Here is an 18,019-nt window from a genome sequence, read left to right as displayed (position 1 = left end):
TTTTGGACTATACCTTCTTTGAGGCTCTATCCTCTGCACAAAGAATTGGATCCAATCTTAATCCTTAATTTTTATTCATCCATTTATGGACATATACTGAGCATGATCTATGCTCTGTTCAGAATGTCTGTGTCTCCCAAAATTCTATGTTGAAGATCTAACACCTAAGATGATGGTATTAGGAGGTAGGGCCTTTGGAATGTTATTAGGAATGGGATTAGGGCCCTTATAAAAGAGCCTCCAGAAAGCTAGCTCACTTCCCCCATCATATGAGGATACAAGAAATCAGTGACCTGAAAGAGGGCCCTCACCTGACCACGTTGCACCCTGATCTCAGACTTCCAGCCTCCAGAACTATAAAAGATAAATTTCTGTTGTTTATAAGCTGCCCAGTCTGTGGTATTTTGTTATAGCCACCTGAAAAGTCTGCAACAATCTATGTGCCAGACACTGTTTTGGGTTAGATTGTTACAAACCAGAGCACGATAAAGTCTCTAGTATCAAAGAGCTCACAGACTAATTAGGGGATGCAAAGCTAGAAAAAAATAATTATGAAAAATGTGATAAAGGAAATAACTATGCTCACGGCTTTATGAAAACACTGAGAAATAACGATATGCATGGCTTTATGATAACTAACCAGCCTCAGGTAAGTAAAGACAGGGACAGAATCCTAGAAAAAGCAATGTTTCTTAAAAGATAGAAAGGAACCAGTGAGCTAAAAGGAAAAGGGGAAGGACATTCCAGGCCCAAGGGTCAGTATGAAGCAAAGAAACAAATGACAGTGTATTCATACGGGAAACGCTAAGACAGCAACTTTTGCAACTCTTGTCACATCAGTTCATAAAGTATTACTCCAGCACAAAAATGGATAGGAAAGGTTTTTTATTAGACTGTGTTTAAGTTAAAATAAATTAAGGTTACAATCTTAAAAATCTGTAAATTCAGGGCTTCCCTGGTGGCTCAGTGGTTAAGAATCTGCCTGCCAATGCAGGGGACACGGGTTCGAGCCCTGGTCTGGGAAGACCCTACATGCTGCGGAGCAACTAAGCCCGTGAGCCACAACTACTCAGCCTGTGCTCTAGAGCCTGCAAGGCACAACTATTAAACCTGCGCTCTACAGCACGCGAGCCACAACTACTGAGCCCCTGTGCCACAACTACTGAAGCCCGTGCACCTAGAGCCCATGCTCTGCAATGAGAAGCCCACGCACTGCAATGAAGAGTAGCCCCCACTTGCTGCAACTAAAGAAAGCCCGCATGCAGCAACAAAGACCCAACACAGCCAAAAATTAAATAAATAAATTTAATTTTTTAAAAAATCTGTAAATTCAAACATTTTTTTCTAAACACCATTTAAAGCAACATTAGGAAACGTCTGTTTCATTAGACTTTTATTCAGTGTTTCAGGTCACTTGGATAGAATACTGATATTTCAAAATGGTGGACTATTAGCATTACTGCACATCTTCCCACCAAACAAAACTCTAAGCTGCCTTATTAGTAACATCTAGGAAAAGGCCAGAAAGGCTCTCTATAAAGAGAAACTGACACACATTGGAAAGCACAATTGATAATGGTTTATTAAGCCCTAGGCTGTAGAAAAGCCTTGGAATTGGCTCCTTCTTTTCACAACTGGAGAAAGTAAGAAACAATGATAACCGACAATGTTTACCCATGCTAAAGTGACTCCCTGGAATAAAAGCAGAAAAGTTATAAAGGGAACATTAAAAAAAAAGAAACTAGCTTTATTTCTATTCTGACACATATATAATAAGAGCCCTAGAGACTATTGAGCAGTTATAGAATAAATCTGGAACTATCAAAAAAATTTACTTTTTAATACAAAGAGTTTTGCGTCCCATAAGGGCAGGGACTTCATTTTTGTTCATCACATTTTCCCCATCTCAAGACAAGTACTAAGAATTATTTTTGAATGAATGAATAGTGCATGAGTGCATGTTATGTATAAGACTAGACTCAGGAGAATCTGGCAGAAAATCAACACACAATGTACTCTGCCCTAGTAGGGGATACAAACGGACAAATTAAAAGGATTGCTTTGTATGAGGTAAATTTTTTTTAAAGTATCATAGGAATACGGGGTTGGGGGAAATGGTCCTTTTAGCTAATGTGATTAGGAAAGGCCTCTGAGATGGAAGAGGTGGGTGCAGGATACAGATTTACCTAAGCAAATACTTTGTGTGTGCTATTTTACTACAACGTACCCTGGCAGCTACCACAGCTCCAATTTAAAGGCAGAGAAAAAGCTTAAAGAGTGTATACAAGATTGTTTCGAGTAATACGTGTATGTATATACAATCCACCTTTAAACAATGCAGAGGGGTTAGGTGCGCTGAACCTCCATGCAGTTGAAAATCCCAGTATACCTTATAGTCGGCCCTCCGTACCCGCAGTTCCTCTGTATCCGAGGTTCCGTATCCACAGATTCAACCAACCACAGATTGTGTAGTGCTCTAGTATGTATTTATTGAAAAAAATCCCTGTAGAAGTGGACCAGCGCAGTTCAAACCCCTGTTGTTCAAGGGTCAACTGTAAAAATAAATAAACAAACAAACATATACTAAAAACTTTTTCTATACAAATGTTGCCCTCAGTGTTTTGTTCAACTAGAAACCTTTTTAGACTTCTCAATTTGCCCATGTAAGTCATTTTTCATACACGCAGCTCCTCTCAGAAAACCTGTACAACAGAAGTTTAAAGGTTTCTGAGGAGACTTTGCCTAAGAACCAAGATATTCTTTTTAAAATTTCTCTGTTTTTTTTGTTCTTTTTGAGAAGACATTTAGAATACCAGGCTCTCTATTAGGTTGCCAAGATGAAAGGGGTATTTTCAGTTGTTAATACACAGCAGCACTTGTTTTTGATAGGGGCTGCCAATGACTTTCATTACATCTGTCAGTCAAATGGTAAAAAAGAAAAAAAAAATCATTGAAATAAATCCTACACAATTGCAAACATTTGGCATGATAAATGGCTTTAGTAGCCAATGGTGGCATGGATCCTTGTGTTATTTGGGTAGATGGAATCCAAGAGTATTTTAGAGAAAGCACTACATTATTTTCCGAATCTCAGTCATTTAATTTCTTGTAGCAAATGAAAAGAACAATCTCAATGTTTGGAAAAATGAAATTCTAAGGTGTTTTTTTCTGTCAGAGTGCAGAGTTCAAGTTAACATATTATTTCCAATGACAAAAATGGGACAGTCACCAAAATTTAAATAGAATGTATAAGTTGCAACCATGAAATCCACCCTCCCCCAAAAGTCAAATATTAAAAACAAAGAGTAAATCACAAATTTCCTTCCGGTCTGCTTACAAATTGCATAAGTCTAATGCCTCCTTCGTTTCTAGCAGTATTATTGAGTTTCCTTACAAGCATTTAAATTTGGAACAAGGCTGAAATATGGGTTAGCATCTGCTGATGTTGCTCTAAGTAGAAATGTGAATTTTAAGCTCATGATGAGAATGAGCCAGTGACAATGGCTGCCATTCTTTGTTGGCAGCACTGTCTTTTCCTGCATCACTTTGGTCACACAGCATGGTTTCAACTCCCTCAGTATCACAAAGAGTTTGTGTTGTAGTTTTGGGTTGTTCTTGTGTTTGTTTCATTGCATATAAACAGTAATATCTGTAAGAACATTATAAGAGGAGGAATAAGACAGGAGCACAACAATACACTGTAGCAAACAAAAACTAACAGAGCAAACTAAAGACTAATTTCCAGGATAGGGAATAATAAAATCAAAGAAAGATGGTACGAATTGCAAGAGCATTATGAAAAATTAGCTTTCAAATCCTGGACCAAGTCTTGGAGTTGCTAAGAATCTTTGGGAAAAAAAACCAACATATTTTTTAAAGGCTTCAAGGTCAGAGCCCATGAGCCTAAAGGATTATAAAATTTGGTCAGGTGTGTATTACTGAGTTGATACTTCCCAATGATAGACAAAAACTGGATTGGATTGCAAACTACCATATCAGTATTTGAAGCTGATTTGAAGAAAACAGAACTATGCTAATTCAGATCATGTCAACAACCAAGGTATAATGCAACTCATGTATTAATAGATAAGGTACAGAAATATGAACACATGAAAATACTTTTGCTGTTCTTAGAATTTGATATTCATACAAGTACTTAATACTATGTTTCCTATGTTAATTATAAGCAAACACAGGTATCAGAGATTCTAGTCCACTTTTTTAGAAATGTATAAACTTTTTTTTCTAAAAGATTATCATGGAAGAGGTTTTAATATTTATACTTGATGTACTGAGAAACTATTTAAGTAATGTTTAATTCTAAGAGATCCAAGAATTATTTGCAGAATATTTAAGAATTAAGAGTCAGGATCTGTCTTTTCTTGGGCCAACCACTAACAAGCTATGTGAATTTGGAAAATTTAGTTACCTTCTGAAAGTCAAAGTTTCTTCCTTTCCAAAATAGAAATACTTCATAGGTCATTGAAATAATAAAATGATATACCACTTGCAGACAGCTTAGCATTTGATAACACATAGCACTATCAATTATATTTTTTTCAGAAAAAGTTATTAACCCACTGAAATACAACAAACAGAAAAGGAAGTACTATTAAAAACTTTATTTTTAAAATTCTTCCTCCATCCAGAATTGTAGTTCCTATAAAATAAGAATCACAAGATTGGAAAATAATGGCAACTTAAAAAATAAAAGGCAATGACCACGATAATAGAATACATTCCTATTTTTATGGGAATGCCAAGACAGAAAGAAGAAGGAGGAAACAGAGAAATAGAATAATAAAAGAGCAGGGAGGCAAAGAGGTGGAAATGACTAGTCACTATAAAATATCAGATTATTATTGTATTAAAAGTATTGAGGGAAAAATTCTCTTGTCCCCAAATGCATTCTGTTAGTGTCCTTTGAACCTGAGACATTTGTGTGGGTATTACAGATTACAGATTAACATTTAGTGGTATCCTAAGTTTATGCACTTTTAACAGTTTTTAATATTTGTGACACATTTCTTCCTTTGTCTTCCAGTGTGCACCCAAAAAGATCAGAATGGGAGCTGCTTCTTTTACTAAGGGCAATCTGAGGTTGAAACAAAGATAACCTTTCTACTAAACCAGAAAAGACCACATTTACAATTGAGCAGTGTGACTTGGTGATACTTTCTTCTTTAATACTCAAAAGGTAGAAGCTGACTATTCTTAACCATGGTCTCCATTTTCTATATAAAGAAATGAGCAAAGAGGTCAGTGGTACTTGACTAGCACAGATCCATTTTGGAAATAGAAACAAAATTTTCTAAGTTTTCAAAATCAGGAATTATTTTCTCACAACCTACATATTATCTGAAAAATAATGTCAGGTCTATGCGCTCAGAGAGTAACATTTGGATTAACACAGTGTATTTGATGCTACATGAAAGCTGAAATCTCTCTTAAATCCATGCAATCAAATTCATAATATAATACATATCCAAAGTGTGTACTTCTTGTTAAATTAATTAAACAGGGAGGCCGTTAGACTGTGGTGGCTGTAATGCTGTGGAGGTCTATGTAAGCAAACCAAAATCTATGCTTGTAAGTGCCTCACGGTTATGAAATCAAAACACTAAAGACAACCAATCACAAGCACCCAACTAGGCTGTAAGCCGTAGCCAGCCAACAACTTCCTTACTTTGCTTCTGCTTTTTCTCTATAAAAGTGTCTCCTAGGCTACTGTTGGTGGAGCACTGCTAACCTCTTCTGGTTTGGTGATAATTCCAATAGCTTTTTGCTCAAATTCTTAAGAATTTTAATATGCCTCAGTTTATCTTTTTTTTAACATCTTTATTGGAGTATAATTGCTTTACAATGGTGTGTTAGTTTCTGCTTTATAACAAAGTGAATCAGTTATACATATACATTTGTTCCCATATCTCTTCCCTCTTGCATCTCCCTCCCTCCCACCCTCCCTATCCCACCCCTCTAGGTGGTCACAAACCACCGAGCTGATCTCCCTGTGCTATGCGGCTGCTTCCCACTAGCTATCTATTTTACGTTTGGTAGTGTATATATGTCCATGCCACTCTCTGACTTTGTCACAGCTTACCCTTCCCCCTCCCCATATCCTCAAGTCCATTCTCTAGTAGGTCTGTGTCTTTATTCCCGTCTTACCCCTAGGTTCTTCATGATCTTTTTTTTTCTTAGATTCCATATATATGTGTTAGCATATGGTATTTGTTTTTCTCTTTCTGACTTACTTCACTCAAATGCAAATCAAAACTACAATGAGATATCATCTCACACTGGTCAGAATGGCCATCATCAAAAAATCTAGAAACAACAAATACTGGAGAGGGTGTGGAGAAAAGGGAACACTTTTGCACTGTTGGTGGGAATGTAAATTGATACAGCCACTATGGAGAACAGTATGGAGGTTCCTTAAAAAACTACACATAGAACTACCATACGACCCAGCAATCCCACTACTGGGCATATACCCTGAGCAAACCATAATTCAAAAAGAGTCATGTACCAAAATGTTCATTGCAGCTCTATTTACAATAGCCAGGACATGGAAGCAACCTAAATGCCCATCAACAGATGAATGGATAAAGAAGATGTGGCACATATATACAATGGAATATTAGCCATAAAAAGAAACGAAATTGAGTTATTTGTAGTGAGGTGAATGGACCTAGAGTCTGTCATACAGAGTGAAGTTTATCTTTTAATATACCTATTGTCTCTTCAGCTGAATTTGCCCAGCACCCCTATAATTCTGAAAGTAACAACATCCAATAATAAATTCCTATTTTGTACACATATTTTGTCACCAAATATAAGAGAAGCACATAGTCTAAATGTTCTGTAGAATAACTTAATCAGAAAAGGCCTGGAAAAATTTTGTTCCATACATTAGCAAAAAGAGGATGATTATTTAACCTCAAACTTCAATAATGAAGATTTTTCTAAGTTAAAATTTGTCCTATTTGATTGTTTCTTGATATTAATGCTAGGGAAAAGAAGTTCATTTGAGGAAAAAGGAAGTATTCGTGTTTAATTTCTTGGAAATATCATAATTCTACATAGATCTTAACTTAGAAATTATACAGTTTTGATCATTTAACCTCATGGCCTCATGTAGCTTGAGCTTCATTTATTTGAAAACTGTTTAATCAATTTTTTTTTTAATTTATTTTATTTTATTTTTTTGCTTTATAACAAATTTAATGAGTTATACATATACATATGTTTCCATATCCCCTCCCTTTTGCGTCTCCCTCCCACCCTCCCTATCCCACCCCTCCAGGCGGTCACAAAGTACCGAGCTGATCTCCCTGTGCTATGCGGCTGCTTCCCACTAGCTATCTACCTCACGTTGGTAGTGTATATATGTCCATGCCGCTCTTTCACTTTGTCACAGCTTACCCTTCCCCCTCCCCATATCCTCAAGTCCATTCTCTAGTAGGTCTGTGTCTTTATTCCTGTCTTACCCCTATGTTCTTCATGACATTTTTTTTTTCTTAAATTCCATATATATGTGTTAGCATACAGTATTTGTCTTTCTCTTTCTGACTTACTTCACTCTGTATGACAGACTCTAGGTCTATCCACCTCATTACAAATAGCTCAATTTCATTTCTTTTTATGGCTGAGTAATATTCCATTGTATATATGTGCCATATCTTCTTTATCCATTCATCCGATGATGGACACTTAGGTTGTTTCCATCTCCGGGCTATTGTAAATAGGGCTGCTATGAACATTTTGGTACATGTCTCTTTTTGAATTATGGTTTTCTCAGGGTATATGCCCAGTAGTGGGATTGCTGGGTCATATGGTAGTTCTATTTGTAGTTTTTTAAGGAACCTCCATACCGTTCTCCATAGCGGCTGTACCAATTCACATTCCCACCAGCAGTGCAAGAGTGTTCCCTTTTTTCCACACCCTCTCCAGCATTTATTGTTTCTAGATTTTTTGATGATGGCCATTCTGACTGGTGTGAGATGATATCTCATTGTAGTTTTGATTTGCATTTCTCTAATGAGTAAAGATGTTGAGCATCCTTTCATGTGTTTGTTGGCAGTCTGTATATCTTCTGTGGAGAAATGTCTTTTTAGGTCTTCTGCCCATTTTTGGATTGGGTTGTTTGTTTTTTTGTTATTGAGCTGCATGAGCTGCTTATAAATTTTGGAGATTAATCCTTTGTCAGTTGCTTCATTTGCAAATATTTTCTCCCATTCTGAGGGTTGTCTTTTGGTCTTGTTTATGGTTTCCTTTGCTGTGCAAAAGCTTTTAAGTTTCATTAGGTCCCATGTGTTTATTTTTGTCTTTATTTCCATTTCTCTAGGAGGTGGGTCAAAAAGGATCTTGCTGTGATTTATGTCATAGAGTGTTCTGCCTATGTTTTCCTCTAAGAGTTTGATAGTGTCTGGCCTTACATTTAGGTCTTTAATCCATTTTGAGCTTATTTTTGTGTATGGTGTTAGGGAGTGATCTAATCTCATACTTTTACATGTCCCTATCCAGTTTTCCCAGCACCACTTATTGAAGAGACTGTCCTTTCTCCACTGTACATTCCTGCCTCCTTTATCAAAGATAAGGTGACCATATGTCCATGGGTTTAACTCTGGGCTTTCTATCCTGTTCCATTGATCTATCTTTCTGTTTTTGTGCCAGTACCATACTGTCTTGATTACTGTAGCTTTGTAGTATAGTCTGAAGTCAGGGAGCCTGATTCCTCCAGCTCCATTTTTCGTTCTCAAGATTGCTTTGGCTATTCGGGGTCTTTTGTGTTTCCATACAAATTGTGAAATTTTTTGTTCTAGTTCTGTGAAAAATGCCAGTGGTAGTTTGATAGGGATTGCATTGAACCTGTAGATTGCTTTGGGTAGTAGAGTCATTTTCACAATGTTGATTCTTCCAATCCAAGAACATGGTACATCTCTCCATCTATTTGTATCATCTTTAATTTCTTTCATCAGTGTCTTATAATTTTCTGCATACAGGTCTTTTGTCTCCTTAGGTAGGTTTATTCCTAGATATTTTATTCTTTTTGTTGCAATGGTAAATGGGAGTGTTTCCTTGATTTCACTTTCAGATTTTTCATCATCAGTATATAGGAATGCCAGAGATTTCTGTGCATTAATTTTGTATCCTGCAACTTTACCAAATTCATTGATTAACTCTAGTAGTTTTCTGGTAGCATCTTTTGGATTCTCTATGTATAGTATCATGTCATCTGCAAACAGTGACAGCTTTACTTCTTCTTTTCCAATTTGGATTCCTTTTATTTCCTTTTCTTCTCTGATTGCTGTGGCTAAAACTTCCAAAACTAGGTTGAATAAGAGTGGTGAAAGTGGGCAACCTTGTCTAGTTCCTGATCTTAGTGGAAATGGTTTCAGTTTTTCACCATTGAGGACGATGCTGGCTGTGGGTTTGTCATATATGGCCTTTATTATGTTGAGGAAAGTTCCCTCTATGCCTACTTTCTGCAGGGTTTTTATCATAAATGGGTGTTGAATTTTGTCGAAAGCTTTCTCTGCATCTATTGAGATGATCATATGGTTTTTCTCCTTCAGTTTGTTAATATGGTGTAGCTTGAGCTTCATTTATTTGAAAACTGTTTAATCAATTTTTAATAGAAAAAATAAATTAAAACCTAAGGAGAACAAAACTCACATTCAGCATACCCTACACAATTATTTCAAAGTAAGTGCTTTTTGATTGAAATTTGAGAAGTAACTGTTTAAATATTTAAATATCTACTGAAGACAAAAATACTTCTAAGTATGCACTTTAGATGAATCTGAGTAACACTGATTTCTAGTATGTCATTATTAACATATGTAAAGAACATAGAACAGAAATGTTTGAGTATTTAAGAGTTTTTAAGTATGGTATATAGGCTTCCTACTTCAAAAAAAGGATATAATGATACACCATCAGAAAATTCACCAGCTTAAATATATGGGAAATCTAAAGGATTCTCTAAGGGAAATATTTTTCCTGATGACAGATGAATCAAGTCACAAACATTCCCTTTGTCACCTCTGGATTACACAAGAGTCTTTAGTTTCCATATCCATAAAATTAGAAACCATTTGAAGTGTGGGTAGGTTTCAGGAAATTATAACACAACTCCTCACAAACTCTTCATGAAATTTCCTATTGCATACTTGACAGTTGGATTTTCAACTGTAAAATGAGTTTCAAACTGATGAAAAAAATGCATGAATTTATTTCTAAATTATTAAGTGAAAAAATGGTGTGCAAGTAATTAATTTGTAAAGGACATTTTAATCTCTAATGGTAAAAGTATTAGATTGTGCTCTCATTTATTGCATTGCATGATTTGTAATGTGTTCTACTACAAGCTCACTTTGTATATAAAACTGAGGAATTTGTTTCAGCCGGATTGCCAATGGAAAGAGAATTGAGGAAATAAGTCACAAAGGCAATGTTAATACGGGGCAGAAATTCAAGCTCTGATAGTACATTCTGTACCTGGATATAGCAGAGAACTTTCCAATTAGAGCCAACAAGTAGAAAGCTGATATCTCCAAGCTGAGATTTATAGGGAGAGGTCAACAGCATGTAATGAGAATTTGGAGCACATACATCCAGCTGTAACACCTTTAGTATAAGTATAGCTTCTAATGGCTAAAGCTAATGGCTCCATGACAATAATAAATAATAGTGAGAGAATATTCTAGCCTCAGGCCTCAGAAAAAGAATGGGTGGCATTATACGATTTTCACTAATGCTACCTGAAGGAGGACTTCTAAAGGGGGAGTTTCATTCTCCTAAGAGCATTAGCTGCACTAGAATATGGGAAATAACAATAGGCAAGAAACAACCTTTTTAGTTGAATTCCATCCTTTCCTCAATGGAATTTACATCCAGGCATGTCCTTGCTGGAAAGAAAGGAGGAAGAAGGAAGGAAGGAAGGAAGGAAGAAAGGAAGGAAGGAAGGAAGAAAGGAAGAAAGGAAGGAAGGGGCAAAGGGGGGGGAAGTGGGGAAGGGAGAAAGGAAGGAAGGAGGGAGGGAGGGAAAGAAATCCCTGCCCAGGTTCCCATCACTCACTATATACCATGCAATAAAAATGTAAAAGTAAATAACACTTAAAAGCATTAGAATTCACTTCTTTGTGTGTGCACCTACCAGGACAGTCTTGGAGCACTCACAATGTGTACAATGTGTATGCGGACACCTGGAGTTGTGCCCTGCACAACGTACAAGGTCATTTACAGGCAGCCCTGAAGCAATATTTAAGAACATGTACTCAGGAGTTGGCAGATCTGGAATCAAGTGATCCTAACCATATGACTGTGGGCAAGTTAATGAAACTGGTTAAGTTTAGTTTCCATATCCATAAAATAGAGATAATAATATTAGCCACCACCAAAGGCTACTGGAACAATAAATGCAAATAAAACACATAGGACACTGCCTGGTAGATGTTAGTGAGCTATAAAACTCAACTGTTGTTATTATTATCACATACCAACTTTTGTGGTTAAGTGCCACAAAAATATATGGAGCTATGTGCTGTTGACACATTATTGAATGTGAGACACCTGGAATTTCAGGCTTTAAACTCTATTGCTAAAGATTAATTAACCGTATCACTTGTATTTAACCCCTACCATGAAAATACACACAATATTACGTGTCTTTGTGATCTCATAGTAACTGATATGGTTAGTAGTCCACTAGGGTCTGATGTATCTGTAATCTTGGCAACCACACTGCACAAACTGCACAATACCAAGGGCCACAGCTTCCCCAGAGTCCAAGAAAACAGAATAGAGTAGAATTGATAACAGCAAATATAAGCACAGTGACGTATTAACCAAGAAGACAGCCTAATTTTGTAAAAAGAAAATAAAGTACAAGCATGCTGTAGACTTTTTTTGAGCATTTGTATGAGCACCAGGAAAACATACTTGGAAGTCTTGTTATATCGACCCCAAGATTGACAGCAGAATTATTATTCTTCAGTGCAGCCAAGGCCTAGAAGTCAGGTATATTATTAACAGCAGAATGGATCCTTCACCTTCAGGTAACTTTCATACAAACCCTTGTCTCTTTCCAATGCCAAGGCCTATCAGCCCATTAATCACAGCAGCTTCTTCCCACAGCTCTCTCTTCAAATACTCCCCAAGTGTGTCTCAGCTCAAATTGTACCTGTATTTAGTTGCTACCTTTCAGTTGAATTCCATCACACTGCTGGCTGCTCCACTTGGCATTTTACAAATGAAAAAGAGATCTGCTGAGTTATTCCAGTTAGACTGCAATGTTTCTTAACCTGGGACGTTTTTGGAGACTTATTTGGCTGTCACAACTGGGAGGGTGCTACTGGCTTCTAGTGGATGCAGGCAGTGCCAGGACTGTGGCAGGCATGGGAGGTGCCTGGGGCTCAAAATTTAAGGAGGCACTCACTCACTCTTAGGGTCACCCAGACACAAGATTAAAGCTCATAGGGCCCTGGGAGTGAGTGCCTCCTTAAAACCATGGCTTACCTTCCTCTTTTGCCTCCCTCTAGTCCCAGTCCTGGGTTGAGGGCAGGGTTGCCTCTAAACATCCTTATAAAAGGAATTATCCAATCCAAGATATCAATAATACTGAGGCTGAGAAACCCAGACTGGTTTAAAGAATCTAAAGAAGATCAGGGTTGGAAACATGATTCCCACCCTTTTCCACTTTAGGTTACAAATTTAAAATCACACTCTGTTAAATCTAACGTCTCTAATAGTGAAATAATACCAAATTCTACCAGGTAGCTTTAATCCATTTTACTTCCATCCACATCGCCTACAATGAAGTTCAATTAATTCGACCCTTTCCTTCCTGGCCTTTGTACTTAGGCCCCAGCCTTCCCTCTGCTGGTACATCTCTCACTCACCCTATTTACCTCTAAGGGGCAGATGCACATCAAAATGTGACTCCTCCCTTCTCAGATCTGTTCCTCTCTCTTGTGTATCTTTCTCTGTATCTTATATTACACTACAGTCATTTACTTGCCTTTTTAATTCTCCCTATCCCTGACCTACCCTCCCCCACCCACACATATGAACATGCACATAAATACACACACACTGACTTAACCTCCCTACAGTCATGAATCAGGTTTGCTTTATATTTACTTTCCCAAGAACCTCTATGTAGAACTGTGCTTTGAACATGTAGAGAACTCAATATATGTTTTAACTGGATCAACGAGGCAGTTATATACAATAATACATAATAGCATGAACCATAATATTTCCTGTTGGCTATCTGAATCTAAATATAACACTGCGTTACTAGGCCTTGTCGAATCCAGTACCAATATTCTTCTCCTGGCAGATGTGTCCATCTATTTCAAGTTTGAGATCCCAGAATTCTTGAGGTTTGAGTTCAGTAGGTAACTGACTTGACATTTTGCTATAAACAAAAGCACAGAATGGAATGTATTTTCTTCCCAAAGACCTGTTCTAGCAGCAGAAGAGCTTATGTCTTTGCCTGAGCTATGAGCCTAAACTCAGGAAGAAAATAAATCCAATTCCTAATAAAAGCTGAAGAAATAGCCTTGTAGTATGTCAAACTCTTCAGGAAGCCAAACTGATACAGCCTGAAAACACATTTCCATCACCCTCTACCTCAACCTCAACCTTAAAACTAGTCTGAATTCAAAATTTCTAATTTTGAATTTTAACAAAAAATAAACGGACTACCTAAGTAATTAATAATACATAGCTATAAATATCTTCTATTGAAAAAGAATACAATACATATACAATCAAATTTCCCAGCTATTTGTCCTAGAAACAAATGTCTTGTATATTTAGTTTCTAAATATGTGATTTGACAAAAAGGAAATTGAAGGCTTTCCCTCCTGGATACCAAGAAACCACTGATTTTAATCATTTAATCCTCTTATCAGAGAATTAGCTTAATGTTTAACTAGCACCTGGAAAGATACAATTCTAATCTTACAAGTTTATTACGAAACAGTTATCGTGAAAAAAATCATTGAAGATGAAATGCATGTATATTCCATAAACATAACTTTCAAAACTCGAGGTAACAAAACTACTATGTTAAGTTTTCTCATAGTGCTAGCTGATTCTATGCTAAATAAGAATCATTTTCACTGTTTAGTCCATAGCTATTAGTTGGGAGAAAGGAGCTGACTTATCTGGAGCACCCAGTAAAAGCCAAGTAACCTCCATGTGTGTTTCATTCAATAGCTGTAACAATCCTGCTAAGAGAGGTTTCACCACCTGCCTTTTGCAGATAAGGAAACAGCTCCAAAGAGGTTTAGCAAGGTGCCAATTTTCATAACACTGGTAAACAGTGCTTCTTAAGTATTATTTTCCAACTATGTCAAAATACTGCTATCTGAAGAATGCTCTGTATTACATTTTAACCTATGAAAGGCAGAAAATCTCCTCATATTTTGAGTGTTCCACTAGTGAACCAATATATGCCACTTGATGCTATGCATAATAACGTTCAAGGTAAAGCAAGGACTATGAGCTTCCCAAAGAGGAAGTGCACCCCATCAAGGAAATAGACCACAACAGGGAGCCATCATTCTGCCAGAGTATCAGTGGTGCATAAAAAGAGAAGGATGGGAGAGCCATGAGGTATCACAATTCCCACGAAGTTAATCCAGTTCTCACTCCTTTGTTCCTTGTTTCAACAATTGATGATCTGGGCCTACGGTGTATGACACTTTAGTGACTATTGCATAGCATAGAAAGGTGTAAACATGTTTTTCTTCAGAAAGTTTACATGCAATGCATAAAAAGTTGAAAAGTAAGATAATATATGAGTTCCAAAAACATTATTCAATCAGGGAATGCTATGAAAATTCAAAAGGGAAAACAGATTATTCTAGCTGGGGTCATCAGGATAGGCAGTATTGAAAAGGGTGGAATTTGAACTGCCCTTGAAGGACAGGCTAAATATTAATAGATACAGACTGCAGAAGAAAATATACTAAATTCAGATATCAAAAGTTTGGATGCAGAAAGGCATAGAAGCATATTTGGGAAATGACAATAAAATTTGAAGTTGAAGAAATTCTACATAGGCACACATTCTTAAATGCTTTGTAGAAGGTTTTTATAGCAACAACTTATAAATACCATCAACTACTTTCATCTTAAAGTTGCACATAAAAATGAATTTACTTTCTTTCATTTTATTACTTATGAGTAGATAATTTTTGTAGTTTAATATGTAATAGGTACACTGGTCATAATATAATATTTTAAACAAGTATGAGAAGAGCATATCATTTTTAATAGTTAGGCATATAGCTTCAGGATAGAAAATTTGATTAACATTTGAGAAATCTGAGTTCTCCAAGTACTGTTCTATCACTGTATAATGCTGAAATGGAGACAGATAGATACAGTTAGATGAAAAATGTTATGGACTGAATGTCTCTGTTCCCCCCAAATTCCCAATGTGAGGATATTAGGAGGTAGAATTGCTGCTAGGCAATTAGGGTTAGATGAGGTCCTGGGTGGGGTGGTCCTCAGGATGGGATTAGTGCCCCTATAAGAAGAGACCAGAAAACCATATCTATCTATTCCCTCTCCCTTTCCTGCTCCAGATCCCAATCTCAGTCACACGTGTGCATGCATCATAGGAGGACACAGCAAGGCAATGGCCATCTGCAAGCCAGGAACAGGGCTCCTGCCAGAAATCAAATTAGCCAGAACCTTGATCTTGGACTTCCCAGCTTCCAGATTTGTGAGAAATAATTGTCTGTTGTTTAAGCCACCAGTTTATGGTATTTTATTATAACAGCCTGAGCTAAGACAGATAAATAGGTAAGTAGACCAACTAACAAACAAATTGTTATATAAATGAAGATAGAGAAGAGTCTTTTGAGAATGAATGTAGTCTTAAAAAGTCAGTTATATCTCTAACCTACGTATGGGAAAATTTAATCTGAATGCTGGGTGGGACATTAATTAATTGATTCATTTATTTATTCAGTTATTATTTTCTGAGGACATCCCATATGGTAGGCCCTAAGCTAGGTGCTGGGTTAAAATACACACACACACACACACGGACACACACACACACACACAAAGAAATGAAGTGTTTTTTTCCTCACTACATAGTGGAGGAGATAGACATATAAGCATATAATTATAGTCAAATGTGATCAAAGCTACAGCAGGGGTAGATTAAGTTCCTGTGAAAGCAATAAATGCTTCCAATGGGACTCTGGCATGATTTCATAGAGGAAATGAGAATTGAACTGAGTCATGAAAGACATTCAGTTAGAGAAGAAGAATAAGCCATTTCAGATATAAAGAGCAGAATGTTCAAAGGTGTGATTCCTGATGTAGCAAACGATGGCCCTGAATCATTGGATGCCTGATCAGAAAGAGCAGGAATTGAGACTGAAAACATACGATGGTGCTTGACAGCAGAAGGAAGGCTATGGATCACAACAGTAAAGGGAGGTCTATATAGGTTTTTAAGCATGAGAAAGATATGATTAGATTTGCTTTTCAGTAAAATTGCTTTGAGGGCAATGGGGAGAATTACAAAATGCAGGGAAGAACTGTGGAGTAGTTCAGGTAGAAGATGGTAAAGATACCGACTAAAGCAGTGGCAACAAGAATGGGAAGAAATGTTGGGTTCAAGGTTATAGCTTGAGTCTTAAGGGTTTGATGAAAATGTGGTTGTACAAGATGGTAAGAAATGTCAAGAACGACCTTGTGTTCCCAATGTGGAAGACTGGGTGGATATTAATGGATTTGCAATACTGGCACAGCATGAATGGATATATATGGAATCTAAGAAAAAAAATGTCATGAAGAACCTAGGGGCAAGACAGGAATAAAGACACAGACCTACTAGAGAATGGACTTGGGGATATGGGGAGGGGGAAGGGTAAGCTGGGACAAAGTGAGAGAGTGGCATGGACATATATACACTACCAAACATAAAATAGATAGCTAGTGGGAAGCAGCCGCATAGCACAGGGAGATCAACTCAGTGCTTTGTGACCACCTAGAGGGGTGGGATAGGGAGGGTGGGAGGGAGGGAGACGCAAGAGGGAAGAGATATGGGAACATATGTATATGTATAACTGATTCACTTTGTTATAAAGCAGAAACTAACACACCATTGTAAAGCAATTATACTCCAATAAAGATGTAAAAAAAAAAAAAAAAAAGGAACATCATACAGGCAATGGCCATGCAGGACTGCAGCAAGAGATCAGTCAGGGTAAGGGCTGTAGACTCAGAAACCACCAGCTTAGAGGGTGGAGCTGAAACTCTGAAGACAGACATGTCACTGAAATTATGAGCAAGGGAAGAAAAAAAGCAAAGGTTTTAGAAATAAACAGTGTTAGGTGATAGAAGAAGCAAAGTCTGGGAAAAAGACCAAGGCAGGGAGGAAGATTGCCTAAATGTACAAAAGTGTAAAAAAAGAGCAAGAGCTGAGTAAAGATGACAAATTTATCCAGAGAAAGTCCCCATATTTAATCTTACTTTCTCTGAAGCTTTGTGAGCAAAAATATTTCATTACTTCAAGGTAAGAAATTTTTCCTCAGGAAGCTAAAGTTTCTCTCTAGAAAAATTAATGACAAACATCAGACATAAAGATAAATAAATAAAAATCAAAAGATTGGTACATACACTCACATATATAGATAACTGCATGATAACACGGTTTACATAAGAAATGGATTTGCACTTTATACAGTGCAAGAACTCTAAACAGTGGCCTATCAAATTTTATGAACTTCTGAAGGAATTTATTTAAATTTTCTAATGAAACAAAAAAAGAATGGATTTTGTTTCCAGAGTTGATGTTGTGACATAATGCCACAGGAAATTACTTCTGGTTTAAATCACGAACTGTGCATAAATTCTCTTGGGTTCCAGGTCAATGTATGAAGCACAGCATGGTGTAAGTGATATGAGACCTACGGGGAATTGCAAGACTGGCTTCCTTTCTAATGAGGGAAAAGTTTTATTTACAAGTTAACTCAGCTGA

The 18,019-nt window shown here is 36.9% G+C and overlaps 1 protein-coding gene across 8 annotated transcripts in view; it reads right to left on the bottom strand.

Annotated features, from left to right (window-relative positions):
• SLC16A7 (solute carrier family 16 member 7) overlaps positions 1-18,019 on the bottom strand; it is a 175,820-nt gene that overhangs the window by 125,069 nt on the left and 32,732 nt on the right. For 3 of the 8 annotated variants that reach the window (XM_082635771.1, XM_082635772.1, XM_082635770.1), the window contains exon 2: positions 2,390-2,552. The exons of 4 other annotated variants lie outside the window; for them this stretch is intronic. The gene's annotated coding sequence lies outside the window, so the exon portion shown is untranslated. The remainder of the gene's footprint in view (positions 1-2,389; positions 2,553-18,019) is intronic. One more of the 8 variants, XM_082635774.1, reaches the window with a different exon arrangement.

The sequence above is a fragment of the Mesoplodon mirus genome (assembly GCF_964341445.2).
Source record: "Mesoplodon mirus genome assembly, chromosome: 11".
Lineage (NCBI taxonomy): Eukaryota > Metazoa > Chordata > Mammalia > Artiodactyla > Ziphiidae > Mesoplodon > Mesoplodon mirus.
This window is presented reverse-complemented; position numbering and strand designations above follow the sequence as displayed.